This window comes from Oncorhynchus gorbuscha, linkage group LG22, assembly GCF_021184085.1.
Source record: "Oncorhynchus gorbuscha isolate QuinsamMale2020 ecotype Even-year linkage group LG22, OgorEven_v1.0, whole genome shotgun sequence".
In the NCBI taxonomy this organism is placed as follows: domain Eukaryota; kingdom Metazoa; phylum Chordata; class Actinopteri; order Salmoniformes; family Salmonidae; genus Oncorhynchus; species Oncorhynchus gorbuscha.
This window is the reverse complement of record NC_060194.1, coordinates 8,377,489-8,393,676: the sequence shown is the minus strand read 5'-3', so window position 1 is coordinate 8,393,676 and position 16,188 is coordinate 8,377,489. Positions and strand designations below refer to the sequence as shown.

Below are 16,188 nucleotides of genomic sequence, written 5' to 3'. Positions count from 1 at the left end.
ACTGCCTCCATAAGCTCCAAATTGTTCAAAACTCTGCAGCTCACCACACTCAGTCTTGGCAGCACGTCACCCATGTTCTCTGTGAACACCACTGGCTCTCAACACATTGATTACTATATCCTCCTTCGTACCTACAAAGCCCTTCACCACCTTGCACCTCCTTACCTCTCAGACCTTCTTCTCCCCTACCAACCCACATCCCCACGTCGAAGCTCCAAAGCTTCAGCGACAGGGACCTCACCAGGGTTGCTCCTAGTCTCTGGAAGTCCCTCCTTTCAGCCATCTGTGACTCTGAGTCCTTCACCACCTTTCAGGGTCCTAAAGCCCCCCAATCTCGCCCCTTACCCTAAACCGGGTTTGCATCTAAACCCAAATCCTACCCTCCTCATACACTGATACAGTACGTCACACTCTTTCCCTTTCTTGAGCTGACCCCTCTCTTTGTTTTTTGTTTCGTCTGATGTTAAATTTTGACTCCTGTTTTTTTATTTTATTTCTACAATTGTAAAGTGATTTTGGGTCTTTAAAGTGCTAAACAAGTCCCATGTCTTATTTGTATAACTATTTTCCTCTGCCTAGCACCTTCCTCTACCTCACTTAACTGCCTATCATGCGCCCCCCACAAATAATCTGGCTGGGTAGATGTGATTGCGTATATCTCGCTCGCTCTGTGTGTGCGTGTGTGTGCCCCAGGGAAGTGTTTCTCTCGCTTAAATATTTATGTGTTGGCCTACATACAATTATTTTTCAGAACATATTAAATTAGACATTCAATTAATGATTTTTTTTTTAATTGCGTATTATTGTGGTAGGAGGAACCTTAGTTTTGGTCTGTGTTTTCCAGGGGACTCCAATTAGTAAAATATATTAATTCAACCTTAGACCTGTTGTTCGGGTGAGAGCTTTGTTCTGAACGTCCACTGTGAAGTTAATCATTTAAAACTTTGGAAATATATTGCTTTCATCTATTGCAAACAGAATAGGCTACTGTAGCCTAATAACGAGTTCTTGGTCAATGCATCTTCATATTTGTCTGCCTACTGGCGCGTGTAAAACAAAGTTCAATATTTTCGGCAATTCCCGCCAATGTTTTGGCTCGGTGAAGCACATTGTAAAAAATAATTGTACTCGACAGTATTTTTACGAGCACAATTCCCGCCCATACACGCCATCGTCACTGATTCAAATTGCCAGAGAGGTTTTAGTTCGGTGAAGTACCACTGTCGCATCGCTAGAGGAACGGATACTAGGTCAGGCTTTGTTTGTGGATGAGCTCCATCACCTCCTCCCAGAAATGTGGACGGATATAAGGAAACTACTGCTCTTTCATTTGTTAGCCCTGAAACTTCATCCCTCAAAAGGTTTGTCCTATTTTCTTCGATCCTTAAAATGATGGTAATCGGATGAAAGTATGCCGGTAATGAGCTAAACGGAGAGGGATCCAGCCTAACGCGGTCTCCTCCGGATGATAGCGAATGATTTCATGCGCTAGCCTACTGTTGCAACGGTGTGGGATAACCACTCATTGTTAGTGGAACTGAATGAAAATATCACAATACAAATTGTGGTAATTTAAACTGTATGTTTTATGAACATTTATGGGAAAATGTATGGGAAATGTGTGCGTCAGCGTTTACTTGGCAATGTTGACATGTGTTCCTTGGATGTGAGAGCATCCATATAATTACAACATAGGTGGTAGTAGCCTAGGCTACATTAATCTTTGTTTCATTGTAACGATACGATGGTTAGGCCTAACGTGCGCCCACTCCCTTTTAAAATGCTATAATTATAAATGACAGAATCGGTCCTTACAATCGGTCCTCACAATGGGCAAAGACATCAGTTCAACTTCTAGTTTTGATTTACATTTGGTTGAGTTGTCAATGTCAACTAACGTGAAATCAATGTGAAATAAACAAACAAAAAAGGTACCATGTCATTGCATTTAGGTGAGAAGTTGTGTGAAAAAAACGAAATTCCCTTACAATGATTACTTTTTTCAAACCCAATCAGTTTTCCACGTTGATTCAACGTCATCACATTTATTTTTGTTTGTTGAAATTACGTGGAAACAACGTTGATTCAACCAGTTTGCCAAGTGGGTTATGTGTCTTATTGTAGCAAAACAACAGCCCAAAGTGACGCTCATAACGGAATCCTATTTCAATACTGACTGACTGGCTGAATATGCGGCATATCATAGGCATTCATTAGCAAATTACAGTTTGAGCCCATGTGTTAGGTGGATGGCGGGATGTGCGCGTATTATTGATGTTTTTTCCAACATTGCAGGAGCAGTGGCAGAAGAGTGTGAGGATGGTCAGTTTCAGTGCAATAACAAAAGGTGTATACCGACCATATGGAGGTGCGACGATGATGACGACTGCTCAGACAACAGCGACGAGGAAAACTGTGGTAAGTAAAACAATTCATAATCATGTCTGACATTGCCTTCAAATTGCCTACACGTGACACTTAGGCAACTTTTCAATTTCTAAAAACACACATGGACACTTGAGAAACAGACCATGACTCGTCTACTCAGAATAATAGTGACTTTTTGGCACGTTTGGTGGCGGTGGAGAACTGTGACTATAGGACCATCAGAGGGATCAGAAATCTTCCAATACCTTGTATCAAACTCCAAAATCAAGAAGAAAACATAGCATCACTTAATGTGCCCAACATATCTTCTGTAGATGGAACATTCTAGTTATAGTGAAGGAGGAACAATGCTTTTTGACATTATGAATGAATCAAACAGGCCTGGCCGCGCTTTGGGCTGCCGCACAAACAGAGATAGAACAGGCACGGACACAACATGTGACACACAGCATAAAATAATTGGACCAGCAAAACAAAAAACACACTTTTTACACAACCTATGGTAGGCCAACACCACTATCACCAAAAGTGACAGCAAAAGTGTCACATCTAAGGTGACAGGGCTTGTGGTGCTGAAAGGACAGGGACCGTAATACCTGTGCACACCATAGCGCTGAAGGAGAGACAGTTTTGGTCAAACAAGAAAACTGGGAATCCTGCCAAAAACTAGCTCCGACTGGGATGATTATTTTTTGAACTGTCATCAAACTCAGATTTCCAACTCAGGAACTCGGGCCTCTTTCTAGAGCTCTGACCTCAAGATCACTGATGTCATGATTTTGACCTTGTTTATATTTTTTGAGTTCCATGTTGTCTTGAAAGCACCAATAGACATTTAATTTCCATTAGAATATTTTTTAACAGACCCACCAATTACAAGTCAAAATGTGATTGGTTCATTGCACTGTCACTCCAAAATTCTGCTCTAATAGAGTTTGATGGCAGAGGCCTTCTGTCTAGCTTCTGAAGGTCTAGCCAATGGCTGGCTGAGCTAGATTTTTCTACCCATAGACCACCAATGAAAATAAATCCTGATTGGATATAAATCAGTATTAACCCTTGTCTTTCCAACACAAACAGAAGCGATGAAATCAGAAGATCATACAATTGATTGTAAAGATGAAATAGAAATTAACACAACATTTTATTTGACATTTATTTATAAATCCTTAGGCCTTCTCTGAAGGCTTTGAAGGGGCTCCTTATTCCACGCTATTTTGTAGACTATGGTGGTTTGGTCTCGTTCTATCACCATAAAAATGTATGCCTATGTCAGATAATGTTAAAAGCAAGTAACGTTAATTCTACTCTCCACAGTAGCTATGTTGAATCGGGTGGCTAGTGCCTTGCATGTAAACCATTCCCCTTAATGTTTGAAAGAACAGGTGGATAGGGAGGGGATGCTCGAGGGGCCTGTCATGCCAAACAGTGTCCACCTTCCAAAAAAGTGTCCTCCCTGCATCACAATGGGAATCGATATTTTATTAGCGTCCGTATTAGCGTCCGTTGCTATATCAGCGGTGTGTGATGACCTAATGCGTTGAATTTTGGAGATCATTACAGCCACAATTTTAAAAAAAAATCCACGCTATGTAAACAAATCAGATTTCTGTGACAATTTAGCTGCTGAAACAACTTTTGTTGAGCTAATAAGATGAAAACTACTTTTGGGTACCTTGTTAACATGTCATCAACCTGAAATCCATGTCTTAAAAGTGGCTATGTTTCGGACATAGCGAAGGAAACGGCTATTCGCTTGACATGTTAATATTGCTTACCTTACAGATCACAAAGTCAGCTAATTTCCACTCCATTCATATGCACATCGATTTGATTCATACTCTGGCTTGTCTGGCTGGCATGTTTTTATTTTGAGCTTGTCTTGTCTACACTGAAACTCTATTATGATTATTTAAAAAATATATATATATCTCACATGGCTCATCAGTACACACCCTTGTGGTTGAATATATATGTACCTACTGTCGGTCCTAGGCCAACAATGAATAATGTTGAACTAACAAATTACCATCACGGGCTATGTTACAATTTACAACAGTGAACAGCTTGTGAAAGAGTGAACAGCTTGTGAAAGAGTGAAGAGCCTTGTGAAACAGGTGCGTCAATCGACTCTAGGGGGTTAAGAGAAGGGGACCGAGATGAAAACAAGCAAACACACAGGTTACAGGTAGATCAGGTATTGATTGATTTAAGTGTTCGATTAGACATGCAATAATGTAAATGGCAGTCAAAAAAAGAAAGGATATCCGTCTGTCATTTTTTACACCAGAGGGGTTGATGAGGGCGGTAAGGAATGGGAGGAGGTCTCCAGAGATGGAGAAGGGATGGGATGAGGTCTCCAGAGATGGAGAAGGGATGGGGTGAGGTCTCCAGAGATGGAGAAGGGATGGGAGGAGGTCTCCAGAGATGGAGAAGGGATGGGAGGAGGTCTCCAGAGATGGAGAAGGGATGGGAGGAGGTCTCCAGAGATGGAGAAGGGATGGGAGGAGGTCTCCAGAGATGGAGAAGGGATGGGAGGAGGTCTCCAGAGATGGAGAAGGGATGGGAGGAGGTCTCCAGAGATGGAGAAGGGATGGGGTGAGGTCTCCAGAGATGGAGAAGGGATGGGAGGAGGTCTCCAGAGATGGAGAAGGGATGGGAGGAGGTCTCCAGAGATGGAGAAGGGATGGGAGGAGGTCTCCAGAGATGGAGAAGGGATGGGAGGAGGTCTCCAGAGATGGAGAAGGAATGGGAGGAGGTCTCCAGAGATGGAGAAGGGATGGGATGAGTGGGCAGATTGTTCTGCAATCAGATGTCACTAGATGCAGAATTTCATCTGGAGTGAGAGGAGAAAGAGTTGAAGGATGATGGAAGAGACAGAATCAAGAGACAGCAGGTGCTACTTCTTCCTGTCACTTGTAATCGACAGGCAGCCAGTCTCGAAAGGGGGGCTTGAAGCTTGCTCAAGCTGGTCATCGTCTTGTCTCCTCGCCGTCTTGAAACATGGCAGAACCCCTGGAGATCAAAAGCAGAGTAAAGGGAAAAGAGTTGGCGGGATGAAAAAGCAAACACAAAGGCTACTTAATTTTCAATATCATGGGCCTGGTTTAGTTGAAAGCCCTCACCACGTCAAGGTATAGGCTGTGAGTTTTTTTCATTTTTAAAATTAAGTCCCTTAACCCCCTACTCTATTTTTTCAGTGTTTGATCTGATGGGGCTCAAGTAGGTGTAACAATATGGTGATGACCCCATCCTGCTGTGTAATGGGCTCCGGGACACCTCTGTCATATCATTTACACAAATCTATTGCTTTTAAATGGTTTAACTTGGATCAAACGTTTTGGGTAGCCTTCCACAACCTTCCCACAATAAGTTGGGTGAATTTTGGCCCATTCCTCCTGACAGAGCTGGTGTAACTGAGTCAGGTTTGTAGGCCTGCTTGCTCGCACATGCTTATTAATTTCTGCCTACAAATCATCTATAGGATTGAGGTTAGGGCTTTGTGACGGCCACTCCAATACCTTGACTTTGTTGTCGTTAAGCCATTTTCCCACAACGTTTGAAGAATGCTTGGGGTCATTGTCCATTTGGAAGACCCATTTGTGACCAAGCTTTAACTTCCTGACTGATGTCTTTAGATGTTGCTTCAATATATCCACATAATTTCCCTCCCTAATGATGCCACCTATTTTGTGAAGTGCACCAGTCCCACCTGCAGCAAAGCACCCCTACAACATGATGCTGCCACCCCCATGCTTCATGGTTGGGATGGTGTTCTTCGGCTTGCAAGCCTCCCCCTTTTTTCTTCAAACATAATGATGGTCATTATGGCCAAACAGTTCTATTTTTGTTTCATCAGACCAGAGGACATTTCTCCAAAAAAGTGTGATCTTTGTCCCAATCATCAGTTGCAAACCGTAGTCTGGCTTTTTTATGGCGGTTTTGGAGCAGCGGCTTCTTCCTTGCTGAGCGGCCTTTCAGGTCATGTCTATATAGGACTCGTTTTACTGTGGATATAGATACTTTTGTACCGGTTTCCTCCAGGATCTTCACAAGGCTCTTTACCGTTGTTCTGGGATTGATTTGCACTTTTCACACCAAAGTACGTTCATCACCAGGAGACAGAATGTGTCTCCTTCCTGAGCGGTATGACGGCTGCGTGGTCCTTGTACTTGCGTACTATTGTTTGTACAGATGAACGTGGTACCTTCAGGCATTTGGAAATTGCTCCCAAGGATGAACCAAACTTGTGGTCTACAATTTTTTTCTGAGGTCTTGGCTGATTTATTTTGATTTTCCCATGATGTCAAGCAAAGAGGCAATGCGTTTGAAGGTAGGCCTTGAAATACATCCACAGGTACAGCTTCAGTTGAATGATGTCAATTAGCCTATCAGAAGCTTCTAAAGCCATGACATAATTTTCAGGAATTTTCCAAGCTGTTTAAAGGCACAGTCAACTTGGAGTATGTAAACAATTGTTGGAAAAATTACTTGTGTCATGCACAAAGTAGATGTCCTAACCGACTTGCCAAAACTATAGTTTGTTAACAAGAAGTTTGTGGAGTGGTTGAAAAACGAGTTTGAATGACTCCAACCTAAGTGAATTGTAACGTCCGACTTCAATTGTTCATGTGCCTAACAAGTTGGAAGACATTGGTTGTTGAAATACTAAAGTTGACGAACATCTCCACCCTGTCTTTCTCTCTGTTTTTCTGTTTTTCTCTCTTTCTCTCTGTCTCTCACTTGTATCCTCTTTCTCACTTACTTTTGTTCTCTGTCAGTCTGTTTCTCTCTCTCAATTCAATTCAAGGGCTTTATCTCTCTCTCTCTCTCTCTCTCTCTCTCTCTCTCTCTCTCTCTCTCTCTCTCTCTCTCTCTCTCTGTCTCTGTGTGTGTGTGACAACTAGTTAAGGGCAGTTGGTGTGACCATAGTTGCTTACTATTGCTTAATCCATTTGTTTGATCTGGGTTAACTTATAGCTAGATACCTCAATATGACATAGACATATACTGTAGATGGCTAAGTATTGAAAAATGGCTGTAAACTAAATCCTTCCAGTGATCTAATAATAGTTAACTACTTAACGTTTCCCTGAATTGTGAATTTCTCTGCCCCCCTACGAATGTTGCGCCTCTTGTCGAGATCACTGGTACCTTCATAGTACTTTTGGCTGGTTAGAAAATAAAATTAAAACTCCCCGAGGGATGCCATTAAAGTGCAAGCTACATACAAACAGAAAGGAACAATAACAGTTAGCTAGCTAGCTAACGTTAGCTAAATATAACTTTCTGGCTAGCTAGCTGACTAGGCAGGCTGAGTAGCTAGCAATGTCAATATTTATTCCTATTTAACAATATTTTCTTATATAATGACAGAGTACCAGTCAAAAAATTTGGGCACACCTACTTATTTAAGGGTTTTTCTTTATTTCTACTATTTTCTATATTATAGAATAACAGTGAATACATCAACACTTTGAAATGACACATGGAATTATGTAGTAACCAAAAAAGTGTTAAACAAATCAAAATGTATTTTCTATTTGATATTAAGCTGTCACCAAGGCAAAGGGTGGCTACTTTGCAGAATATAAAATATATTTAGATTTGTTTAACACTGTTTTGGTTACTACATGATTCCATATGTGGTATTTCATAGTTGTGATGTCTTCACTATTATTCTACAATGTAGAACACAGTAAAAATAAAGAAAAACCCTTGAATGAGTTGGTGTGTTCAAACTTTTGACTGGTACTAGCGACATGTGGGAAAGAAAGTTTTGTCTATCCAGTCTTTTCAGTCTTCTGAAGCAGTAGGTAGCAGGCAGGTAGTCACCCTCAAAACACTGTCCTTGGAGAGCGATTTTAAGTTAGTAAATTTGCGCTGATCGAGCGAGCGCTTATGAGGTGAAATAAAACTAGAACTGTCCTCCGCGTCCTCCGTCCTCCACGACCGCTACAGAGGCAAGCAACGGGCGCTTTGGTTCATTACGTAGGCCGGTCATAATTTTGCCAGTTCTAGAAACTGCCCTAGCAACAGAAGCTAGAGCTCATCGAATTCCCTTGTGACGCGGGGGTTGGGGACACTTTTTGTCAGGTGGACACTATTTGGCATGATGGGCCCGATTTGTGTGCAGGTGATTTAACTCCTTCTGTCGAGAGTTCCTGGCTATTTTTCATTTAGGGCAGTGGTGCTATGTTTGGTTCTCAGGCCTCAGGGGCAATTTGTGGTGGAGGCGTGAACGATGATTGGACAGCACATCTTCCCATCTCTTCCCACCCACACAGAGAAACCAGCTGACAGATAGTATATAGCTGCCTATGAGAGCCTATAGAGCTTTGATAGTTATCCAGAATCCTGTCAGACTCCCTCTGAAAAAATAATAGAATTCCAATCCCCTTGCTCTTTGTGTACCCAGCCCGTGTCCTATATTTTCAGGAGAAGCACAAACAAAAACATTGGTTGTACTCTTGGCATGCGTTTCTCTTTTGTCTCTCTGGGTTAATTGTGGCTCAAGAGAAATTCCTACTGGTACCCACTCTGTGCACAACTCTCTCTGTCTCCCTCTCTTACAAACACGCACGCGCACACACATTTTCACTATCTTTCGCTCTTCTCTCTCCTTTGTGTCTGTCTTAAGGCTTCTGCATGTTTCGGTTTGGCGTGCTTGCGTGCTGCCTTAAAAGACCTTTGCTTGAATAATGAGAAAAAGCAGCAATAGTAATGTTTGTCCAGGATACACTTCCTCCAAATCGTCCCAATTAATCTAAAATAATTCAATAAATCTTTCATTAATTTGGACGTTTTTGCCGAGATCTTAGTTGTGCAGTTTTACATCTATTTCTCAAATGAAAAAAATGTGCATGAAAACGAGTCATCAATCGTTGAATGACAACAAACACTTACCGTAATTGCTGGACTATTAAGCGCACCTGAATATAAACCGCACCCACTGAATTATTAAAAAATATGTATTTTGTACATAAATACGCCGCACATGTCTATAAGCCGCAGGTGCCTACCGGTACATTGAAACAAATGAACTTGGTCACTATCTTCCTCCTCCTGTGCACTAAAACCACTGAAGTCATCTCCTTCGGTGTCGGAGATGAATAGCCTCAGAATTGCTTCATCCGATGTTGGATCGTTTTCATTGTCGCTCTCGTCACTTTCATCCGGAGGCAAATACCCCGCTGAGCTCATGCTGCCCCTTCAACACTCAGCAGTCCAACCTTTCGAAAGCCGTTGATGATAGTGGATTTTTTGACAATGCTCCACGCTGTCAGGACCCACTGGCAGACTTGACCATAAGTTGCTCTTCGCATGCAGCCTGTTTTAGTGAAGGATTTCTCCCCACTTGTCATCCAAGCCTCCCACTGAACACGGAGCGCCACCTTAAATGCACGATTTACACTGATGTCGAGTGGCTGCAAATACTTTGGGCCATCTGCTTTTCTTCCCTCTGAAAGCTTTTGTTGTCTTTTTTTTGAGTCAGTTCCTCACGCTGCTGTTTCCAACGTCTTATCATCGACTCATTAAGGCCAAGCTCCCGTGCAGCAGCTCTCTTTCCTTTTCCAACAGCCAGATCGATCGCCTTCAACTTGAAAGCTGCATCATATGCATTTCTCTGTGTCTTTGCCATGATGAGGGTGACAAAATTACTACCGTAATCAGAATGATGGGAAGTTTGAGCGCGCTCGATTTTACGTCACATTATGTGACGGTGCTCAGTTTTTTGGCGGCATGAATCTTGTGAAAGCGGGAAAAATCCATAAATTAGCCGCGTCATTGTATAAACCGCAAGGTTCAAAGCGTGGGAATAAAGTAGCGGTTTATAGTCCGGAAATTACGGTAATTGAAAAATCCCTACTGTTGACCAATGGCCAACGAAGGGGTGTAGAGTTCATCTCCAAGCCTCCGCTTGTAGTGTGCATGAACAGCTGAAAAAACCCTTGCCTGGAATAGAGTATAATAGCTGGAATAGAGTGTAATGGCTGGAATAGAGTATAATGGCTGGAATAGAGTATAATGGCTGGAATAGAGTATAATGGCTAGAATAGAGTATAATGGCTGGAATAGAGTATAATGGCTGGAATAGAGTATAATGGCTGGAATAGAGTATAATGGCTGGAATGGATTGCATCCGCTCCATTCTGGCCATTATTATGAGCCCTTCTCCCCTCAGCAGCTTCCATTGACCCACACACACACACTTTGTAGAGCATTTAGATCTATTGTGGCGATAAAGCCAGTCTCCGGAGGCCGCTTGGTATCCTTGCCCCCTCGTCTCTGACAGTGACACCAGCAGGTTGAGTCCTCAGGCCTCAGTGAAAACAGGTCATTTGGAGCTTCTCTCTTCGTCTCCCTAAAAGATTAATGTGTCACTGTTCCACACCCGCGATACTGTGTGGGACATTTTTGTTATCGTTTTTTTTTGTTCTTTGTTATTTTCTATTAAAGATTAAGGGCATCGGTCTGGTGGACCCATTTTCTCCTTCTTTACTGTCCAACAGGGCTGGTGGCTTCAATTCCTTTTCAATTCTGTGAATTCAGGAGGTAAACCACATTTTTCTCATAGAGGAACGTTGAAATTTCTGTTTACTTCCTAAGTTGACTGGACTGACATGTAATTGACTTGAATCCTGCTGTACAACGGAATGTTACGTTTGGGTGGGTTGCATTTTGGAAATGTCAGCTTTGCAAATACTTCTGGAAGTTGTATTTGTCACATGCTCCGTAAACAACAGGTGTAGACTAACAGTGAAACACTTACTGATGGGCCCTTCACAACAATGCAGAGGGAGCGAAAAAATAGAAATGATAGAAAAATAATAACACAGGGATTAAATACACAATGAGTAACGATAACTTGGCTATGTACACAGGGTACCAGTACCGAGTTGCTGTGCAGGGGTACGAGGTAAGTGAGGTAGATGTATACATATAGGTAGTGATAAAGGGACTAGGCAACAGGATCGATAATAAACAGTAACAGCAGCAAATGTGAGTCAAAAGAGTTAGTGCGAAAAGGTTCAATGCAGATAGTCCGTGTAGCTACTCGTTAATTTAAATAACTATTTAGCAGTGAACTTGGGTGTAGAAGCTGTTCAGGGTCCTGTTGGTTCCAGACGTGGGGCACCGGTAACACTTCCCGTGCGGTAGCAGAGAGAGCCGTCTATGACTAGGGTGGCTGGACTCTTTGGGCCTTACGGCCTTCCTTTGACACCTAATCGAGGTAAATGACTATGCTACCAACATGCTTTTAGCAGGGGCCACCTGCTATTTGATGATGACACTTTCAAAATGGCATCACATTTTTCTTTTAGTTTGAAGTCTTCACTATGGTGACTAGCTGCTGCGTGTGGTGTGCCATATCTGTGTGAGCCCACGGATAAGGCTGATTGAATTGCCTTATTGTTAGCCAGATTGTCGCCATCATCCTCATTCCTCACACAGTTGACCTGCTCTCAATGGGCCAAGACCCTTGCAATATTGGAGAATTACTCCCTTTTCAAATAGGCTAGGTTTTCAGAGGACTAGGCTTTACTATGAAGGTCGGGAATAATCAAATGAATACATGTACTGTATGTTAAAGAAGAATGCATGTAGGCTACTTGTACTGTATGAGAGTATCCCCTTTTCGAGGCTATTGTATAATAAGATGAATTTCCAATTGTGTGATGGTTCGACAGCATACTACAGTGTATGCATTTTGTCTATGTTAAAGGCCCAATGCAGTCATCAACATGATTTTCCCGTGTTTTATATATATTTCCACACTATGAAGTTGGAATAATACTGTGAAATTGTGAAAAATATGATAATTTAGTGTAAGGGCTGTTTGAAAAGGCCACCTGAAATTTCAGCCTGTTTTTGGTAGGATAGAGTTTTGGCCTGCCTGGTCGGTTAATAGACCAATAAGAAAGAGTTCCAAACCTCTGCCAATAACAGCTAGTTTTCAGTTTTCCCCTCCCAACTCAGACTACTCCCAGACAGTCCTAGTAAAATTCTTGCTTGAGAAATCGCTCTTAGCAAAATAAGCTATTTTTATTTATTTGGGCAAATTGCAATGGAAAACAATCACGGTAAGGTACTTAATTGTAACACAGAAATTATTTGATATTGAGATAAATGTAGAAAGTGTTTAAGTGTCTAAACATAAGATGTGTTTACTGTATGGTGTAATGAAGGTAATGACAAAGGGGTAATGTGGGGCAGAGGAATATAAATGTTTCCAATAGGGATGTGCATCTTTCCCTTTCAAGACGATTCGATACGTATCTATACTGAACAAAAATATAAATGCAACATTCAATTATCTGGCAACAGCTCTGGTGGACATTCCTGCAGTCAGCATGCCAATTGCATGCTCCCTCAAAACTTGAGACATCTGTGGCATTGTGTTGTGTGACAAACCTGCACATTTTAGAGTGAACTTGTATTGTCCCCAGCACAAGGTGCATCTGTATAATTATCATGCTGTTTAATCAGCTTCTTGATATGCCACACCTTTTCAAATGGATGGATTATCTTGGCAAAGGAGAAATGCTCATCAACAGGGATGTAAACAAATTTAAACAACATTTGAGAGAAATAAGTTTTTTGTGCATATGGAACATTTCTGTGATCTTTTCTTTCAGCGCGTGAAACATGGGACCAACACTTGACATGTTGCGTTTATATTTTTGTTCAGTGTAGATACAGTTGAAGTCGGAAGTTTACATACACTTATGTTGCAGTCATTAACATTTGTTTTTCAACCACTCCACAAATTTATTGTGAGCAAACTATAGTTTTGGCAAGTCGGTTAGTGCATGACACAAGTAATTTCTCCAACAATTGTTTGCAGACAGATTATTTCACTTATAATTCACTGTATCACAATTCCAGTGGTTCAGAAGTTTACATACACTAAGTTGACTGTGCCTTTAAACAGCTTGGAAAATTTTAGAAAATAATGTCATGGCTTTAGAAGCTACCTTCAAACTCAGTGCCTCTATGCTTGACAATCATGGAAAAATCTAGAGAAATCAGCCCCAGAAATTGTAGACCTCCTAGTTCATCTTTGGGAGCAATTTCCAAACACCTAAAGGTACCACGTTCATCTGCACAAACAATGGTACGCAAGTTTAAACACCATGGGACCACGCAGTCGTCATACCGCTCAGGAAGGAGACATGTTCTGTCTCCTCGAGCTCAACGTACTTGCGAAAAGTGCAAATCGATCCTAGAACAGCAAAGGACCTTGTGAAGATGCTGGAGGAAACAGGTACAAAAGTATCTATATCCACATTAAAGCGAGTCCTATATCGACATAACTTGAAAGGCTCCTCAGCAAGGAAGAAGTCACTGCTCCAAAACTGCCATAAAAAAGCCAGACTATGGTTTGCAGCTGCACATGCGGACAAAGATCACACTTTTTTGGAGAAATGTCCTCTGGTCTGATGAAACAAAAATAGAACTGTTGGCCATAATGACCATCGTTATGTTTGGACGAAAAAGGGGGAGGCTTGCAAGCCGAAGAACACCATCCCAACCGTGATGCACGGGGATGGCAGCATCATGTTGTGGGTGTGTTTTGCTGCAGGAGGGACTGGTGCACTTCACAAAATAGATCGCTTCATGAGAAAGGAAAATTATGTGGATATATTGAAGCAACATCTCAAGACAGGAAGGAAGTTAAAGCTTGGTCGCAAATGGCTCTTCCAAATGGACAGTAACACCAAACATTCTTCCAAAGTTGTGGCAAAATGGCTTAACGGCAACAAAGTCAAGGTATTGGAGTGGCCGTCACAAAGCCCTGACCTCAATCCTATAGAAAATGTGCGGGCAGAAATGAAAAAGCGTGCGCGAGCAAGGAGGCCTACAAACCTGACTCAATTACACCAGCTCTGTCAGGAGGAATGGGCCAAAATTCACCCAACGTATTGTGGGAAGCTTGTGGAAAGCTTGTGGAAAGCTATAGGCAATGCTACCAAATACTAATTTTGTGTATGTAAACTTCTGACCCACAGGGAATGTGATGAAAGGAATAAAAGCTGAAATAATAAATTCTCTCTACTGTTATTCTGACATTTCACATTCTTAAAATAAAGTGGTGATCCTAACTGACCTAAGACAGGGAATTTATACTAGGATTAAATGTCAGGAATTGTGAAAAACTGAGTTTAAATGTATTTGGCTAATGTGTATGTAAACTTCCGACTTCAACGGTACATGTGCAGGACTAATACGTTTTAGTGTGAAATGTTTCAGTGCAATTCGGTTTGTTAGAGGAACAAATAGATGCGATTCGGTTTTACGAACATTTGTTGTCGTGCTGTCCGTCACAACAATTCTTGGTAGTCCAAAAGTCATCTGTTCTTTTGACCAATCGATTGGTCTACATTTTTTAAACGTGTATTTTTCCATATATAGACACACCCTTTGTTTTAATCAAGTCAGCCATATGCATTGAGCTAGTCTGATTCTTTAAGCACACTGTTTGATTAAATAAGACACGAATGACTCAAGAGCGAGCCAGAGATCAAGATAACCAGAAGGAAAAAACCTTAACCTGACCCAACCACTCTCCTGAAAGGATCAGTAATAGGCTACACGAGGAGTCGGCAACCTGCTTCATGTGGAATGCCAATTTATCTTACCATTTCTACTGATCTGTGTGTTAGTTATGGTTTTCATATGCACATTTTCATTAACAGTTTAATTTAATTTATAACAACTTCGTATCGCAAACTAGTTGTCATGTGGTTAATCAAAATTCGATCTAAATATAAATGAAAATGAATCAAATCTAAAACGTTGCTTCTATTGCCATTAATATCTATGTAAAAATAGTGTACATAAAGCCAACAAAATAAAAACAGTGCCATCTGCAGGTAGAAAATATCCTGATAAAAATAAATATCCTATGAATGCACCAATTTGTAAGTCGCTCTGGATAAGAGCGTCTGCTAAATGACTTAAATGTAAATGTAAATGAATCACATTGGCTACGCATGGCCAGTCTGTAACAAACTGTAAACATTTTATTCTCTTAGGTCCGGCTAAAGCTCGGCCAGCAAACTTGCAACATTGGATAAAATATTCTGGGCCCTCGAGTTTTCCGCACCAGTGAGCTCAGGACAGACACAGCTGTAGGTTATTTGTGCAAGGGATAACAGGTCATCAGGTAATTTAGGACGTTTCCACTGGATCAGAGCATTACATTTTTTCCATTTCACGCTGAGCGGTTATTGAAAGGGAGAGACCTGGAAAGATTTGTTAAATATTTTGAGGAACTATTGTCATCCTCAATGGATGTAAAAAAATCTGCTTTCGTGCTGTTTGAGGTGAAGAAAACATTACTTTGAAAAGCTCTACAGCTCATTAGTGGTGATGCTTTAAGCCAGTCAGAAATACTATCAGATCCCCAAATCGGCACATTTATATTCCTAAATTTGCGTGCAGGCCAGGTGGCCTATGGGCCTACCACTATGTGTAATCAGGTCCGCGTCCTTACTAAACATTGATAGGAGCACTCCAAACAAAAGACAATGACTAAATTGACAAAACTTGTAAATGGAATGAAATAAACAAAAACGTGTTTCTCGTTTCTCACGTGTAGGATTGGTTGTTTACTCTGCAAACAACATGTCCACTCTGACAATGGGAAAGGTAAAAGACTGGAATAATAATATATTGATTGCAATTAACAGAAATGACCGTAACCAAGCAAACATTGTAGATGACAAATTATAGGAATTAATGGTAAAAGTACTACTGTTGATATACAGTATTTAATGGGGAATTGATAGACAC

At 41.3% G+C, this 16,188-nt stretch overlaps 1 pseudogene; it reads left to right on the top strand.

Annotated features, from left to right (window-relative positions):
• Positions 1-1,236: 1,236 nt before the first annotated feature.
• LOC124010250 overlaps positions 1,237-16,188 on the top strand; it is a 195,973-nt pseudogene continuing 181,021 nt past the window's right edge.